The sequence below is a fragment of the Haliotis cracherodii genome, unplaced genomic scaffold (genome assembly GCF_022045235.1).
Source record: "Haliotis cracherodii isolate W230 unplaced genomic scaffold, xgHalCrac1.p SCAF_9, whole genome shotgun sequence".
Classification (NCBI taxonomy): domain Eukaryota; kingdom Metazoa; phylum Mollusca; class Gastropoda; order Lepetellida; family Haliotidae; genus Haliotis; species Haliotis cracherodii.
Window position 1 is genome coordinate 31173915 of NW_027266343.1, and position 20346 is coordinate 31194260.

General features: G+C 41.7%; 1 pseudogene; it reads left to right on the top strand.

The window, feature by feature from the left end:
- The first annotated feature begins 5063 nt into the window (after positions 1-5063).
- LOC139452099 (protein mono-ADP-ribosyltransferase PARP14-like) overlaps positions 5064-20346 on the top strand; it is a 39767-nt pseudogene continuing 24484 nt past the window's right edge.

The window sequence follows — 20346 nt, forward strand, 5'->3', positions numbered from 1 at the left end:
CATTTTGGCATGTGCATGTTTTTTTATGAAATCATGCAAATCAGTATGGCAAATTAAACCATTTGAACACTTACAGGAGTCTTTTATCTGTTGCAAACCGAATTTGTTTCATATTTGGTATAAAAACATAACTTTGCATTAAATCTTATTCAATGTCGCAGGAACTTTTGTTCTACATTTACTTTTATCTCACTTTGATCGGAAGGTCCGGGGTTCGCGTCATACCAAAAGACGTTAACAGATGGTACTTGTTGTTACCCTGTCTGGAGCTCGGCATTAGGGGCTAAAACAAGAACTGGTCAGCTCGGAGTCAGTATACTGTGTCTGAGTCGGGTATTCATGTTAAACTGTGGCATGGTATCTCCGTGAGCTAGAACTATAAATCGGTATCAGTCCGAACTAGTACAAGCAGCCACACATGTTACGTTTGTTAACTGCTGGTTAAATTATTTAGAGTAAAGAGAAACAGTCTTCTGGACTGGACGCTGTTTACTCAACAATCATACAGGGGAGGCAACTCTGTGCGCTCTAGATATACCGCTACAACAGACACACACACACACACACACACACACACACATATATATATATATATATATATATAAGTGCAATAATCTTGGACGCGACGTTAAACCAAATTTTACCTCACCTCACCACACCTCAGCTCTGGCATTTTTGTAATTCACTGAGGCAGTGATAATTTTATATGGTCATAACATATTTCATAATTATTTTCCCATTGCACCAAAGGGTTATTTCAACAAATGTTTCAGAGTGATGAAATAGATTTCTAAACATATTGATTAAGTATTACATTGATGATGAAGTGTCCTGTATGTACTGTTTATATTACTCTATACTAAAGCCGAATGGGCATGCAGATCACTGTTATCTGACGTCATCGCTTATAGACCAGTCTCACCTCCAGTATCAGTAGGAAGTACTTTGGTAGAAAGTTAACGATTTGATCAAGTTAACCTTTTTCATCTTTACAATCTTTTAAACTCGCTTCTGTACTCACGTGTGGGGCACCGGGCTGAACAGATGTGTTTTTCTGAAAAAAATAATATACCTTATGTGTTAATGCTTATGGTTTTTAACCACACTGCCAACCACATAACTTTACTACATTTATGCAGACTCTGTTTAGAAATAATGTACAATAAACAGACGATCAGTGTTGTTCAAATTAGTTGTATTGAACAAGAATACTCTCTCAAAATATACAATTCAATATCGTCACTGTATGCCATGATGTCCGAACAGAGTGTGCACTTTGGTGTAATGTGTGAAATCCATTTCTGGTGTCCCCCGTGATAATGCTGGAATATTGCTAAAAGCGGCTTAAAACCACACTCATTCACTCACGTACGCAATGGTTGCAAATGGTTGAAGTGCCAGTAAAATCTTGTGGCTAGATTTTAACAGATCGGGGGCGGCGAATAATGTAGAGATATGCATGGGTATATTCCGTGTTCTTGTTCCGTGTGTTCTTATCGCTGTTCTTGTTCCGTGTTCTTGTTCCTTGTGTTCTTAACGATGTTCTTGTTCCGTGTGTTCTTATCGCTGTTCTTGTTCCGTGTTCTTGATCCGAGTGTCCTTTCGGTCGGGTAGCCTAGTGGTTTAAGTGCACGATTCCCGACATGCGTACAATGTGTGAAGCCCTTTTCTGGTGTCCCCCGCCGTGATATTGCAGGAATATTGCTAAAAGCGGCGTAAAACCATACTCACTCCCTCACTCCTTTTGATGCAGGCTCCTCGGTCCGTCAAAACCATACTTCTGTTTCACACGTCAACGTCTAAGACATATTCTATCGTTGTGATCCTCCTGCATTAAGCTGGCACTTTGCAACTGGACGTTTACCTGAACACATTCTCTCTTTATGTCACCCGTGGAGATCCGGGTTGGAATAGGTCTTTAGCAGCCCCTGTTTGCCGTAAAAGGCGACGTTACTTGACTAAAGGCTGAGTGCGGCGTTAAACAACAAACAAACAAATAAAACAAACTCCCTTTCTGGCAGATTGTCTGCCACAAAAAAATACATCGTTAAAAGATGGCTTTTATATAATGTTTAGACTCATAGCTTTAAGAAAAAAATATCTGGTTTAGCAGCTGTAACTGAAAAAATATCCAGTCTTCATGAATATTGCTAAAAGCGGCTTAAAACCACACTCATTCACTCACGTACGCAATGGTTGCAAATGGTTGAAGTGCCAGTAAAATCTTGTGGCTAGATTTTAACAGATCGGGGGCGGCGAATAATGTAGAGATATCCGCTCTTGTGTAAGGCTTGAATATTCAAGAGGTTTCGGGATTGAACAGTTTCTAGAAGGCTGGCTGTATCTATACGGGGGCAATAACAGGGCGATTCGAAGCCCTTTCAACGTGACTTGTTGTGTATCTACTTGCCCGGTGCAGATTTGAAAAGTTGCAAACACCGACAGCTTTCTGACAGCTTCCAACACCATCAAGAACGACAGTGGCACAATTCTAGACATTTGTGAATGCATTTGTGAACTAGTCGCCGGGCGTGACCATCCGATCCATTTGGTCGCCTCTTACGACAAGTATAGCTTATTGGAGACCCACATTTTTACCCAAAAGGAGACAAGTGTAGGTTGAGAAGGCCTATACTCTTACATGGAATCCCCACAGGGAGTCAAGTATAGGTTGCGGGAGACCTATATTCTTACCTAGAATCCCCCAAAGGAGACAAGTTTAGGTTGCGGGAGACCTATATTCTTACCTAGAATCCCCCACAGGGAGTCAAGTATAGGTTACGGGAGACTTATATTCTAACCTAGAATCCCCCAAAGAAGACAAGTATAGGTTCCGGGAGACCTTTTCTCTTACATGGAATCCCCACAGGAAGACAAGTATAGGCTGCGGGAGACCTATACTCTTACATAGAATTCCCACAGGGAGTCAAGTATAGGTTGCGGGAGACCTATACTCTTACATGGAATCCCCACAGCGAGACAAGTATAGGTTCTGGGAGACCTATACTCTTACATGGAATCCCCACAGGGAGTCAAGTATAGGTTGCGGGAGACCTATACTCTTACATCGAATCCCCACAGGGAGACACGTATAGGTTCTGGGAGACCTGTACTCTTACCTAGAATCCTCCAAAGGAGACACGTATAGGTTGTGGGAGACCTAAACTCTTACCTAGAATCCCACAAAGGAGACATATTTAGGTTGCTACAAATATATTCCTACCTGTATTCCCCACGGAGTAAATTATTGGTTGCTTGAGACCTTCAGTCTTAAATGGAATCCCCACGGGGAAACAAGTTTGTTAAACCCTGCCCCCAGCAATATACCAGCTACATGACGGCGGTCTGTAAAGAATCGAGTCTGGACCAGACAATCTAGTGATTGACATCATGAGCATCGATCCACTCAATTGGGACACGATATGACATGGATAAACCAGGTCAGCGAGCGTGACCATCCGATCCCGTTAGTCACCTCTTACGACAAGCATGGTAAACTTCACGGCAAGCATGGGTATATTCCGTGTTCTTGTTCCGTGTGTTCTTATTGCTGTTCTTGTTCCGTGTTCTTGATCCGAGTGTCCTTTCGGTCGGGTAGCCTAGTGGTTTAAGTGCACGATTCCCGACATGCGTACAATGTGTGAAGCCCTTTTCTGGTGTCCCCCGCCGTGATATTGCAGGAATATTGCTAAAAGCGGCGTAAAACCATACTCACTCCCTCACTCCTTTTGATGCAGGCTCCTCGGTCCGTCAAAACCATACTTCTGTTTCACACGTCAACGTCTAAGACATATTCCATCGTTGTGATCCTCCTGCATTAAGCTGGCACTTTGCAACTGGACGTTTACCTGAACACATTCTCTCTTTATGTCACCCGTGGAGATCCGGGTTGGAATAGGTCTTTAGCAGCCCCTGTTTGCCGTAAAAGGCGACGTTACCTGTCGTAAGACTTGACTAAAGGCTGAGTGCGGCGTTAAACAACAAACAAACAAATAAAACAAACTCCCTTTCTGGCAGATTGTCTGCCACAAAAAAATACATCGTTAAAAGATGGCTTTTATATAATGTTTAGACTCATAGCTTTAAGAAAAAAATATCTGGTTTAGCAGCTGTAACTGAAAAAATATCCAGTCTTCATGCAAAATCTCAGGCACCCCACCTAAATCCCAAATATCAAATGGTCGGTCCATCAGGACTTGACAATATTGTATATATTGTGTATATTACCTCCAGCTCATTTAGTCAATTGGGTCGATTATTTTTTCTCGTTACTTCGATTATGTTCTCTTTCTTTCGATGCTTTTCTCCTTATTTCAAGTATTATAGAGAACAAAACTCGAAATTACGAAACAAATGATGGAAGTAACTAGAACAAAACTTGAAATTACGAGAAATGACAAAGAAATGATTGAAATAACGAGAATACGATTGAAATTAAAATTAGATAAATTTCGAAATAACGAGTCAATAATCCACATTACGAGATTTCGTTATTTCTTTAGAAATTCGAAATAACGAGAAAAAAATCGAAATTTCGAAAACGAAAATTGAAATAACATGAAAATAATTTCGAAAACAATAAAAAATTATTGAAATAACGAAAATTATGCTACCAAAGTGGCAACATTACGCTGTGTGGCTTCTTTTAGCCACATCAACCCACCAGACCCGCACCCACCACCACCCACCCCTCTCATACAGTTGTGATAAATGTTGGCGTCCACCTCATTCGCTCTGTTATGTTTTCATCAACCCCCCCCCCCCCCCCCCCACCCCGAAATCCCCCCCTGTCCCATCCCCATCCCCAAACCTAACATAAATAATAACCAGTCCCTTACTCTCATGCTTCCAATTACTACCACCCATTTTACACATACATACACATACATGTGATAGAAAGAAAACTATACATAATAAATCAGACCGGTTTTCTTTATGGTGACAATCGCCCCAACTCGTCTGATTCTAGGTATCTATTTGCGTAGCCGCAACAAAGCAACAAAACGAAAGAGAAAGCACTTAAGGAATCCTACCTTCGTTTTGATAAAATTACGTCATTTCAAAATGGCGCTTGTCTTGTGACAATGTCGAGCCGAGGGGAACTCACAACGCGATCTGTTTTAATCACAGGCCTCCCAGACAATGTTAATGTCTGGGAGTTTGTGAATGCTTACTTATCTCAGATTGGTATCAAGATGTCAGCTGAAACTGTGGACTATGTCGGTGAACCCGAGGAGACCCAGGGCAAGCACGGATATGTTGTGTTACTTAAATCAATGCTCGGTGAGTAGACTGTGACGGGGAGGTTCTATGTAGCCGTAGTTGTTGTGTCACTGTGTATGTTGTGTGTATGATAAACTCAATACTGCCGATAACAGGAGTGATTTAACAAGCCTCTAGCGACACGCCATTACTAACCCCTCATAACACGGTATGACTCAGCTGTTTTTCGATTAACAGTGCGCAGCCATTCATATATTTATCTGATCACGTATTTTTTCTTTCCATTAATCAATATTCATGACAAGATTAAGTTAACATCCATAATCAAGTTACACAGTCTCGTTATAGGCACACACACACACACACGCACGCACGCACGCACGCACGCACACGCACACACACACACACACAAGCACACTCACACAAGCACACTCACACTCACTCATACATAACTTACATATATGTGTAACATTTATTCCACAGTAGTAATTACAGTGATTTTACTTTCGTTTCACAACCAAGAGGAACTTCAGTATTCACCATATTCCAAGATATCCAAAACAAATATATTCCACGATACAGAAAGCGAAAGGGTGATATGTCTGTCTTCCTTAAGCAGAGTAATGGCATCGCCAATGACAACACAATGACACAGACATATGTACAGTAAAGTACGGTTATAACGAACTCAAAGGGACTACTAATTTTTGTTCGTTATGACCGTAGTTCGTTATAAGCATATATACAGCATAACTACAGCAAATAGTCGGGACCAAAAAAGTAAGTTTGTAATATCCGTCAGTTCGTTATGAGCGCGTTCGTTATAACCGTAGTTTACTGTATTTACTTTGTTCATAAATATATATCATTCTTCTAATAATTAAAAAGACGAATACCGAAGCAGTATACCTCTTATAGTAGATATCTTTTGAAACACCCTATCGACAACCACGCTGCATCCCGTGCATCACGTGTGTATACTAAAACACGTACATAAACAATACAATATAACATCCCACCAGGTATGACTTAAGAGACACTAAATATAAAATTGAATGTATGACGTCATAGATCAGAAAAAATACATGAAGACATATACCCACACAATGTTTAATGTTTAATTCGCTAATACACACACACACACCATATCCTTCCCTCTCTAATACCTACATACACACACACACACCACCACCACCACAACCACCACCACCACAACTAACAACCCCATACCCCCCCCCCCCCCCCCCCCCCACACACACACACACACACACACACACACGCACACACACATGAGTGTCAAGCGCCATTGGAACATTTGATAAATTAATGTACAAGGAGTTTAACATCTATTAAACATCTGCTGCATGGGTGTCAGTGCGGATGTCTTGTGTATGTAATGCATTTACGACCCGGTCGCTTAATTCATAACATATACTATCTCCGGTAGCTATTTATACACAGCGACATCACTTAAATGGGACACAGTGAAGCCCGGGTGTTTGTAAGGGGGAAGTGTTATATCACTTGATATAGGCATTGCTTCACACACGGGGTAGATCTCATTCGTGACCAACTCGTGTTATTCCGGGACAAGCCGAATAGCGACTCATGTCCATTTATGCGACCCGGGTTCCGTCTTACCGCAAACGGCATACCCAAAATAATTGTCAACTCGTTGCGTCATGGTTCACATATATTTTCATATATATCATCCAAATCAACCCCAGGCATACCATCATCCACCGCTCCAGCCATACTATCAAGAACCCTATCCACCAGCTCCATTTCAGATGCAATTTAAAGCACATCGGGACATACGGAATTATACAGTATGATTGAACACATTTAACTTTGTCTGGGATATATTTTTAGATGTAATGTCAAAATTGATATGTAAAATCAAATAATATTCCTGAGGGATTCTTTGACGAAGAACTTTACGTCATACGAGCATTCTGATTGGCTTGTCGTATTTTCGCACATAACATTCATCGATAGGGGGACGAGTCTTCTTGCAGGTTACGGAAGTGGTGACGAATGGGGGTAGATCTATGAACGCCTCCATTCCTGATTGACATGTGTAATTCCCGTTCAATTGTGACCCGTCTGGAAGGATTTAATTTTGGCGAATGAACATCAGAACTACTTCAGACAAGAACGATAACTCTATTTCTGTTTTAGTCCAGTTGCATTCCCCTATTGCTGTTTTAAAAACAAATTAAACTGAATTAAGTTTGGAAAGCCAAACAGATCGTCAGACATAAAACTCAATGGAAAAGCAACTTGCTGTCAATTGAGCCGTAAACCGAATGTAAGCAAGCGCACGTGAGTGGATTTCATTTTCTCGCCCTGCATGGATTGTAACTGCGGAAATGACGCCATGCATTTTTTCATTTTTATCAAAGTTCCCATTCCCTTACGTGCATTTACAAAAAATTACAATTAACTTTTCGTATTTGATCCATGGTCATTATTTTATCAAACGGATCCTTCAAGTCAATATTCTTTGTCCTGACAATCCCAAATGCTTGTTGAATACACACACAAAATTCGTGGTAAAATTGAAATTAAAATAGTATAGTGTGTGTGTGTGTGTGTGTGTGTGTGTGTGTGTGTGTGTGTGTGTGTGTGTGTGTGTGTGTGTGTGTGTGTGTGTGTGTGTGTGTGTGTGTGTGTGTGTGTGTGTGTGTGTGATTAGCGACAAATCTAAGGGTATCTCGACCAACGTACCCCTGTCATCAAAACAAATCAAACCTAGCTTGTTTCATGTTAACTGACACTGTACACAGTACAAGTCTTTCTGTAACATCTTGGTACACGTGTATCAACGTTGAATCACTGATTGGACCAAATGTGACCTGTTCTCGTTGTCCCATGGCACAGATGCACGCAAGATACTGGCCGAGCACCCGGTGTCAGAGTGTAGGTATGAGGGAGGCGTGTCGACAATATCGGCGGTGAGGTGTCCCGACGAGCTCATACCCGAACCTTGGCTGGACGATCCTCCAAGTTACATCACGGTAATGATAACTCTTATATTTGAAAAAATAGAACTGTCATGAAAAATACTTTGAGATCAGTGATTAAATGTGAAGCAATTTCAGTCGTAACGTTTGTACGTATGACAACAATATCCCTGATATTTTCAGGACAAAACAATATTTCATTGGGACAAAATGTCAACATTTAGGAACTTTGTTTGAAAAATATATGTGTTTAATTAACCATTATGTGTTGTGAGAAGTTGATATCGTAATGAAGCTTTTATGTTATACTGGACCAGACACCTAATATCAAGGAAGAAGGTCCACCATGTAACACAAACAGCCCCCAACACCTAGCAAAACACGATCCTGTGCCATTTTCTAATACCATCACATGCTCAAACACCCCCAACATCCCAAAAACAAATTACGAAATCGCAACAATCCGAAGGGGGCAGGCAATTATCAAACAATCAAGACCAATCTCCCTCTTCCCAGGTATCTCCAGGCCATGGATCAAATCACCCATATCAGACACCTGGTAGTGGGTATCTGACGCATCTGCCAACTAGAGATCATCTGACTGCTGGCCAACCCTCTCAGGTATCTCCAGAGACACCTAGAATTCCCCAAGGCCCACAACAGAATGACCAGGGACCCAGAAATCAAGGGCCACAGGACGCTCTTCAGAACATGATCCCAACCAGAGAACCTGGTGGATCACCAGGACTGCAACATGTCGAATTCACACAGAACATGCATCAAGGACCTGCTCGACAGATGCACCCAGTAGGTCCTCCGCAGAACATCCAGACAGTCTTTCCTGAGCCATATCCACATCCAGACACTGTACAGCCATACTATTATGCCCCTTGGAATCCCCCGCAAAACCCGCAACACCCGCAATACCCGCAACACTTACAACACCCACAACACCCGCAACACCCACAACACCTACAACACCCGCAACACCAACAACGCCCACAACACCCTCAATATCCTCAAGCAACTGGACCCCCTCAATATGGCAATCCTGGGAGAATTCCACAACCAGATCCAAATAACTATTTCCCATACCCACGTGGGACCTATCCACCACACCAACCACATCCAACACAGGGTCAGCACTACCAATTTCCAATACAAGGTGAACCATACCAAAATCCAACACCAGGTCAACCACACCCACATCCAAATCAACCCCAGGCATACCATCATCCACCGCTCCAACCATACTATCAAGAACCCTATCCACCAGCTGAACAATATCCACCAGGAAGCTACACAGGAGCTCAAAACTATCCACAAGGACGCCAAATGCATCCACAGGGTGCGCCTTCTCCCCACCAATTGTTTGGGGCACATCTCAAAGAGCAGACATATCCCAATCAACAACGATCTGCCTCTGAACACCCAGGTCCCCAACCTATCCAGGACTCACAGAAACAGGATGGACCGAAGCGTAGAGGTATGGTATATCTGGCTCAATTATTTCGAGAGTTCCACTGGATATGTCTATGTTATACCAGATACAAAAGTTAAAAGATATTGATGTCACAGAATGAAATGAACAGCATCTTCCACAATTTAGATATCTCGATCAAGGAACGCACAATACACATAAGAATATCATGATCGAATGTAATATCTTTCCGATATATGCGCATATGTATTTTGGCAAGTCTCAATCAAGGTCAATTTAAGTCATATGTCGTCACAGTGCTAGACTGTGGAAAAATATACACGACGTCATCCATTGTTCATGACGTCACAAATCGATTACATTACGTAAGGCTGCCTTCATTTTTCTTCATTTTCTCTCATTAAATGTCAATGAATAATACATAGGACTCTACCTACCCTTAACTCAGAAGTACTGATGATCTGTCCCTCGTGAATGAAAGGCTCGGGATAAACATCATTCATTTACTCGAGACAGATCATCAGTAATTCGTCGTAGCTTGTTGTCTAAAGAGTTCTGAGTTGTATACTGACATTGAAGTCCTTCCTTGGTTTAACGGGTATATGATTTGAGGCCGTCATAGCATTATAACTAAGTATTGTAAACCCCTGAAAAAAATTAGTTGGCCACATGCTTACATGATATTTTCCAGCTATTGTGACCCATCTGAAATTTTGGTTTTCGAAATATTTACAAATAAATATTTATGTATATGTTAATCGTTTCATTAATAGCCACACCAGAGGACTGTCCCGCCATCCTGGAAGTGAAAGGTATACTGCCCTCCACGACTGAGGATAGTGTGAAGCTGTATTTTGAAAACAGGCGGAGAAGTGGTGGAGGAGAGGGAGAGGTGGTTAAGGTGGATATGAAGAAGGGGAAGAACAAGGCTCTGGTCTTCTTCAAAGATCCTGAAAGTAGGTTTCTGTGTATACGTTTAAAAGTTCGTATTAACACTTGGCAGTAATAACACTCGGAACCCATTCTACATAAAACAATACTACAGTGACAGGCAAATTAGTCCCTTGGATTTTCATAGGTGTAATATGGAAATAACGCAGGCCATCGTTTTTTTAGCTGCAGAACGTATCCTCAAAATGAAGTCCCATCTGATTAACAAACAACGTGTGGAGGTTTTGGCTTACACAGAACCCTCCTGTCATGCTGCTGATGATGATGATGATGGTGATGATGAAGACGATGAAGATGATGACAAACAAGAACAGAGCACTATTGAAGTCCGGGGATTTAAACCGAATACAAACCCTGAAACTCTGGAACTTTACTTTGAAAACACTAATAGAAGTGGAGGCGGAACGGTGACAGGAAGTGAAAGGAAGGATGATGTCATCTTCATTACGTTTGAGTCTCCAGAATGTAATCTTGACCTCTATGTTTTTGTATTACATAATTGACGATGTTAAATGATTCCCGATGTTAGTTTACAAAGAATAAATTGAAGGTGAGGTGAAATGTAGTTTAATAGTACGTGCGTGTGTGTGTGTGTGTGTGTGTGTGTGTGTGTGTGTGTGTGTGTGTGTGTGTGTGTGTGTTTGTGTGTGTGTGTATACATTGTGTGTTTTGTGAATGTGAACGTCAGTCCATGTATGTTTTGTCATATGTGTTGCGTGTACATGTGCCTTGGCGTTAACGCAATGTCGACGTGTGTATGTCTGTGCGTGCGTGTGTGCGTGCCTGCTTGTACAAGCCCGATTTAATAGTACGAGCCAGATGAGATACCATGGCTCAGAATAACATGGATACCCCAGTCACTCACAATATGCTGACTCCAGCTTTGTCCCAGTCCTTGTTTTATCCCCGCAATGCCCCGTCAGGCAGGGTAACAAAAAGTATCATCTTTCGTTGTAATGCGTCGGGAAAATGAACCACACACCTCTGAGGACAGACCAGAGATTCATTTGAAGTCATTCCCAGACACATGCATATTATCCAAGTCTGTTATGGGTCTGTAATGTAAAGCATGAGTTTTAATAAAGTGTTCAATGCAATTATTGCACTATTTTCAATTATTATAACATGATTAAAAAGAGGTCACATACTAATGGTCTTATCTAATACAACAATTATATCATCTTGTTTTACAAATTCATTATATCTGTGTTCAGTGGTCAAAAAAGTACTGAAAAGGAAACACAAGGTCGATGGAGCAAATCTGACACTGAAGTTACATCGCCCAATACCTTGCTACAAGAACAGGTTTCTTGTGACTGGCGTAAGCAGCACAACTAACAAGGAGAACTTAATGCACTTTATGGAAACACGGGCACGTGGAAGCATCGTTACTGAAGTCCTGTATGGGGAAGAGCCCGGGAAAGCATTGGTAACCTTTGATGATCACAATATCCCTGGTAAGAGATAACACTATACATATTGTAGCGCAGCTACGTATAATCTACAAGAACTACGTGTAGTTAGTCATGTGGTGAATCTGCCTGGCTTAGCAGAGAAATGGAATTTGGGCAAGAAGTTTATCTTAAGCATCGGGTATGTCGATGATCTTATCTGATCTGATACCGTTCAGTTCTAATTCAAATAGCCTCTTCTCTTCCAATGATTTACCCACCTGAATCAGAAATATGAAGAGTCCAGTGAAATCGTCTCATCTGTTTCATATCAAGATCTATGCTTAAAGATTCGGAGTAACAATATCTATCCAAGACTGTATGACAAGTAGGATGACTTCCACTTTCCAAAAGTCAAACAGCAGTTCCATACTTTGGGGTCTACATTTCAGAAACTTTGAGGTACAATCAAGCATGCTCTTTCTATGAAGATTTCAAAGAGCGTCATACAACGCTTACCTAAATGTCCTTTGGTCTGGCTTACATTTCAATATTCACGGCTGGAGTAAAGCTTTCCGAACGTTTTAAAGTAAACACATGGAGGACAAGTATAATGTTCGATGCCGTTTGCAAGGTTACTTTACCGTATGTTCCAGTGGTTATTTTTGAGATGAACAATCAAATTGCCTTTGCAATTTTTGTTCCACCGGTGCCACCTGTAGGGAATTATACGCTCACCTTTTCGCGAACAGGGGGCACGTGTGGCTCAGTCGTCTAAGGCGCTGCGATTCGATGTGCAGAATTGCGTCCCTTGGGCACGCCAGAAACCTGTGATTGTGGGTTCGAATCCCGGTTCACCCCGATTATGTTTCTAGGTTTGTCAGTACCATACCCATGCTCGTGGGTTTCACCGAAGTGGTAAATGTCCGAGACCTGCATCACTTCGGGCTTTCCTCCCACATTAAGCTGACACGCCGCGATATAACTAATACTGTTAAAAGCTGCGTTAAACCCAACTCACTCACTCAATATTCGCGAACGCTTGGTATCATCACTATTTGGTAGTGATTCATAAGCACATGCTTATAAGATAGTCGAAATCGTACAATCGACTCGAGATTTTTTATGAATAAGGAAATGGTTTAATTTAGTTTATCCATGTCATTGTAACATTGAAGTGATTCATACAACAGATGCTCACCTAGTTGTGTTCAAATTAATACGAAAGCTCATGTTTTCCCTTTTTCGTTATTACAACACTGTTCTAACATCGTTACAAGTGTAACGGGTTACACTAATATCTGTACCTGAGGAGAAAAATCTGTGAGGGGGTTTAACGTCGCGTTCACGATTATAACATCTTTATAACAGCGTGTATGCACGTGCGTGTGCATTTGCGCGTGCGTGCGTGTGTGTGTTTGTACGAGTTCAGACTGATGTCAGTTGTATAGTGCTAGCCAACTGATATACCATGCCGCAGTTTAACATGGATACCCTACTCAGAAACAAGATACTTACTTCGAGCCGACCAGTTCTTGATTTAACTAGGCAGGGTAACAACAAGCACCATATTTTGGTATGATGCGCCTTGCTGGTAGACACTGTCCACGAGACCAAGAGACATATTAAAGATGAAAATAGATAGATTATGAAACATTCAAATGAACTCAACGTCAAGCTATCTACGACCGCCTCCATGGTCTAGTGGTAGAGCGTCCGCCCGGAGAGCGGAAGGTCCGGTGTTCCATCCCCGGCCGCGTCAGACGTTAAAAGATTGTACTTGTTGTTACCATGCCTGGCGCTCGGCATTTAGGGGCTAAAAAAAGGACTGGTTGGCTCGGAGTCAGTATACTGTGTCTGAGAGGGGTATTCATGTTAAACATGGTATCTCAGTGTGCTAGCGCTATAAATCGGCATCAGTCCGGACTAGTACAAGCAGCCACACACACACACGTGCATGCACGTCGCTATATAAGTGCAATAATCTTGGACGCGACGTTAAACCCAATTTCACCTCACCTCAATCTATGTACAAGTGTAAACAACATTCTATCGGTATCGTTTGATAGTAATTAACAATTATAGCTTCCTTATCATCTCACCTTTCAGACTTTCAAAGATTGCAAGAAGAGTGCAGGAGAAGGAAGTCTGGCGGACAACACATCTTGGTTCATAAAGTACCTGTATCTGACAGTGTGGTTGTAAGGGGACTAAAGGCAGAGTCGACTGAAGACAGTGTGCAATTATACTTTGAAAATATAAGATCTGGCAACACTGATGGAATCCCAGCTACAGCCTCCTTGCACAATGGTGATGGGTATTGCATTGTCAAGTTTGAGGATTATAGAGGTAATTTAAATTTCATCTGTTCGATGTAGTGAGTGAATTCGTATGGTTTAACGTAACTTTGGGAAGCATTTTAGTTATGTGTCTGCGTGTCAGCTTTATGTGGAGGAAGCCCGAAGTGATGCATGTCTTAGATATTTACCACTGGTGAAACCCTCAAAGGAATATAGAAAAATAATCAAGCTGTCGACTGGGCCACCCATGCCCCAAAAAATAGAAAACACATCGAGACATCACTACCAATATATCAGTACAGCCATACCGTGAGTGAGTGAGTGGGTGAGTGAGTATGGTTTTACGCCGTTTTTAGCAATATTCCTGCAGTATCACGACGGGGGACATCAGAAATGGGCTTCACACGTGGTACCCATGTCGGGAATCGAACCTGGGCATTCGGCGTGCCATACCGCCTGGCCTGGGTACAATGTAGCACGTAATGATGACTAGCTTAATTGAGAACTTCTCAACTTAATTATTGCCCTCAGTTGACTGTGCCAACCAGGGCCTCTTGCCTGGTGTGATATGATTGGCTTATTATATATGAATTATGTATTTATGTGTTATGACTTTCAAATATCTCGTACATGTATTATATGAAATGTTGATAGTGAAGCGAATGCTTGGAGTCCTCTGGGTGTTATAAAGGATTGCAGTCCTATCCATATTTTGACTGTTTACAAAGCGTAAAGATCCGGGTAAGAATAGGTCTTCAGCAACCCATGCTTGCCGTAAAAGGCGACTATGTTTGTCATAAAAGACGATTAACGGGATCGGGTGGTTAGGGTCGCTGACTTGGTTGATGCATGTCATAGTATCCGAATTTCGTCAATCACTGGATTGTCTGGTCCAGATTCGTTTATTTACAGACCGCCGTCATGTAGTTGGAATATTGCTGAGTGCAACTGTTTACTTTCTTGTATTCTCTGAGCTTATGTCATTGCAATATAACTTTGGCGTGAGACTCGATTTCTGATATACTGTGGAGTAAAACACTATTTATAATCTCTCTATCACGGCGTGTCAGCTCAAAGCCGGACGTCGTGTAGGTCGGGTCGACCTGGATTCGAACCCATAATCATGTTTCTGAGGTGCCAAAGGGACGCAAAACTGCGCAGCGAGTTGCGGAGCCTGAAACGATTGCGACACCCGTGCTCCCATATGGTACAGGTAGCATTGGTAGGGGTAATAAAATATGCATGTTCTGACACCTTTCCAACAACATGGGCCATGGCGTGTTTATATCAGCAACAACCCCTACCCGATACCCTGCTGTGTCATCAAAGTTCGATGCAACAGAACTTTTGCTGCATCATCAATAAAATCATATATATTTCATTTATTGATCTAACTTCAGTCTGAAATCAGATGAATATGTGTTTTCTGGTTTCAGCCATAGATAAAATCCTTCGAAAGCAACACACGATTGATGGTGCAAAACTGACTGTGACGCTTTACATGGAATGTCTTGGACTAGGCAGTGAGGATACGGATGGATCTTGGTACACACAACCAAAACCATTTACTGTTCAAGACCTTGACGAAACCAAATGTAGGTTTCTGCAAACCTCAAAGACTGATAAGGAGGAGCTCAAACGGAGACTGAAAGAGCGACATGCCGAAATCATATGGCTCTCTGACTTTTCTGCAACGATGACATGCACGCTCAACAAGGATGCCCCAAATGCTGTCAAGCTAGCAAAATCTTGGCATAAAGACACAGAGGACTTTCTGAAAGGTTTTATTGATCACTTTAAAACTGAAGAATTTACAACCCTTGAACAGATGTGGGGGGATGTGAAGAAGAATTTGACCGATATCGCCAAGTCAAAGTCTGTTCTCGTTGATACATCTGATGCAGAACATAAGGTGATAGTAGTCGGTCATGCCAGAGAAGTACAGGAAGTCGGTACCAAAGTGAAGGAAACTGTAGAAGGCGTAGAGAACGAATTCAAAAGAAAACAGAAGGAGATTACTGAGCCCATCAAATATTTGAAGCCACTTCAGCTCCAGCTCCTTGTGATGGATGGATATGTAGCAGATATTGAGAAGCGGTATCCTGCAGATTTGAAAGTGACCGTCAATGTCGAACGTAACGAGATGATTTTCAAAGGTCAAGTGAACGAAATCAACGAGTGTAAAGTTTTAATGTATGAGAGATGTACGAGTTACAGTTCACACAGACTTACACTTTCCCAGGGACTGGTTTCCTTTCTAGATCAAAAGGACGTGAAGGCTATGGTCATGAAAAAACTGAAGGAAAAGAAGATCAGTGGAGTATGGGATATTGAGAGCAAAAATTGTCATGGCAACGACGGAAGAAAATGGTGCTGCTCTAGGGCGAACGCTCAAAGAGATGATCGTAGAGCATCATGAGCCAATTGATGAAGAAAATACCTCCCTTCTGTCTACTGACAAGTGGGCAGCCTTTCAAAAAGATGCAGTGGAGAGATATGGCAGTTTTGTGAGTCTAAACATTGACCGGAAGGCCTCCCATGTTGTTATTGTCACCTTTGACAACACAATTAATGAAATCAAAGAGGAGGTTTGCAACTTTATCCTACAGAACTCGGTGTATAGGAAGATTGTGAAAATGCCCAGTCCAGTCTACAGATTCCTACGTGTGTATAGAGAAAGCGAGCTCGATGATATTAGCCATGCCATGGTGAAACTGGACTACAAATCGACACCACAACAGATAACAGTTAGTGGCTGCCAGGAGGCCCTTACCAAAGGTGTGCAGGATTTGACAAGTCTTGCAAAGAAGGTCATTTATAAGAAACACACCCTCAGGAAGTCTGGGATCGGAAGGTTCATCAATTCTGAGATTTGGAAAAGAGAGATTGGCTCAACAGAGAAAAAGAGTCAATGTATCATAGAAACGTCATTTGATGAATCAGTCAAAGTAAGGGTCGAAACGATTGGCGTAATACCTGCCTCAGTCTCTTCTTCACCACAGGGTAGAAACCCAACTGGGACCAGAGTTATCGCTAGCTGTGACATGGACTCGAAAAGAAGGATTGATGTTGTCATAGGTGACATCACAGCTATGGAGGTTGACGTCATCGTCAATGCAGCTAACAACAGGTTAGATCACATTGGAGGATTGGCAAAAGCCATAGCAAATAAGGGTATGTATATTGTTTTTATTTAATGCTTTTATAATGTATATTTGCTGTGATAGGACATGATTAATTCAACCATACAAACAACTTGTTGTGATTCTGTCAATATACACAACCAGATAACAATACCAGGCAATTTCAAGGATTCCTACATCTTCACATCGAGTTTACAATTAACATAATGTTATCAGGTGGACCTACAATTCAACGGGAGAGTGACGAATACACTAAGAACAAAGCTAAGAACAAGGCTTTGAGAGCGGGGGATGTTGTAACTACTGGTGCCGGACGTCTCCCATGTAAAATGGTCGCCCATGCCGTCGGTCCGTGTTGGTCGGGTGGTCATGCTGGGGAGGAAGGAGACCTGAAAGATGCCATCATGTTAAGCATGGAGAAGACAGACAGACATGGATACAAGTCTATTGCGTTACCTGCTCTTAGTGCTGGAATATTTGGGTACCCAGGAAATCTTGCTACAAGGTAAGATCATGACTGAATGGTGTCGTCTAGACTTGTGTCTTTACAAAGAGTACCTCACAAATGCATTATGTCTAAAACAACGTCACGAAATGCCTTTTAGTTTGTTCAATTAACTAAGATAGAGAATATTTCAAAACGTTTGACATGTATGTTGTTGGAGTGAGTGAGTGAGTGAGTCAGTGAGTGATGTGGGTTTATGCCAATTTTGGTATTCCAGTTCTATCATTTATGTGCTTGGGAACGTTCAGGTGAATGAGATATGCATTCATGTCAATAAAGTTGTGTATGTCATTCGTACATGATACTTACGTTCATCAAGTCAAATCAACCTTGCCATCAACTGGAAACGTTGAACCCATTGAAATCCTCAAGTGTATGTTAGTCTCGTAAATGAGAAACCACATTTTAACTCATATGCACATACTATTCTAATGCTATTTTAATAACAAAGTAAATATGCACACGAATGGTGTGTTTTCGGGACTCTATTGCAGGAACATCTAACTACAGTCAATATCCTTATTTATAGATGATTAGTTTCATGTCTCTTTTCAGGCACATTGTTGAGGCTATTAAGAAATTCTTCACTCTGGAGAGTCCAAACAGCGGTGTGACGAATGTGTACCTGATTGACATGAGCGGGAAAACCACCCAGCTGTTCGCCGAGGCTCTACAGTTCGTGTTCAGTGATCGAAGAGTGGCGCTGACACAGAGCAACAATACAACTGATTTACGCCCTCCAATAGCTACAAAACCCAAACCAGTCACTGGTGGTGTCCGTAAATATTTTTTGGAGTTGTTCGAAGCTTAAGATATGTAATATAACTAGCTCTTTTTCTAGTGACCCCCTTCCCTGGTCTAGTTGATACAGCGTCTTTCCAGAGAGCGTATTGTCGGTGGTTCAATCCCCTGGTGTTTCATACCTAAAGACGTTAAAAGATGGTACTTGTTGTTACCCTGCATGGTGCTCAGCATTTTGGGAATAAAACAAGGACTGCTCAGCCTGGAGTCACTATACTGTGCCTGAGTGGGGTCTTCATGATACACGCCAGCATGTTATCTAAGTTGCCTAGCACTATAAAATGGGCATTAGTCCAGACTAGTACCGGCAGCTACGAACAGATGCATGCCCATAGCTGTATAAGCGCAATAATCTAGAAGGCTAAACCTCATTTCACCACACCCCCTCTTTCTCTCTCAACTATGAGTTATTTAACTATTGAGTTACTTGGGCCTTTTAAAGCTGTTTTTGACGGTATTCAGTGATTAATAATTACACCTACGAGCATAGTCACGGTTCTGGCAACCCAAGGTTGTCTTTATGAGTTACCTTCACTTAGAATGTGCGCACAAGTCAGTGTGTGTGGCACTCAGGGTGCTTACAGACAATTCCCCGTCTGACATCATGTTACTTGAATATTGATTTGATTAGTACATGGTGGCTGTGTTTCTTTCTCTCACAAGGTGTCCTTCCAACTCAAGGACAAAAAGCATCTTCACACAGCAAAGTGACAATTGTCAAAGGCGAAATTGCAAAACAAAAAGTAAGTATGGTATATTAAGTGCTAAGCTGTGTAATATGATGATCTCTCTGTCATGTGTAGTGCGTGTCGTTCAATTGCAATGCTTTGCGAAATGTATTAGAGTCTTAAATGGATGTTGAAGTGAAGGAACAGTAATAAGAGTACTCATGTTGGCATCTACATTAAGCTTTCCTAATCAGTATAAACGGGTATACTATTGTGTTGCTATTGAAGGTCAACCAAGATGTTATCTGATCATTGAAATTGTAGATATACACAGAAATACGCCCGAGCACCTTCTTTTTTTATTTCATATTATCGCAGTCTCAAAGTTTTTGTAATCAGCAAGCATTTTCAATAGGCTGATGCTATCATAAACTCAACGTCCAACAACCTTGATCTTAACAACGGAGCTGTGTCCAAGTCGATCCTGAAAGCTGCAGGGAACACAATACAGGATGAGCTGTCAGTGAATTATCCCCAAGGAATAAAGCCGGGAGATGTTGCTGTCAGTTCTGGAGGAAACTTGGGATGTCGTGTGTATCATGCCTGTCTGTCCACTGCAAGTGCCTCTAGTTCTGATGTAAGTTAACCCAGTTATATTTGTAACTCTGAATCTGAAGCGTCTTTTGTAACCAACAATTCAGCCGTTTTTGTTTATTAGCCTGATAAAGTTAAGTGAGCTTATGTCGTGTCCTGTTTGACTAGTGACTATCATTCGTCGTCCGTCGTAAACATCTTCTCCTTGGAAACCACTCCAGTGAAACTGAACTTTCATATGCTTCTTCCCACCAATGACAGCCCAATTTGTTCAAGAGCTAATCTGATTTTTCACTATGGCCGTCTCGTTAGCCATATTGGCAGAGCTATTTTTGGCCATTATTCAGACATGTTCTTTCATTA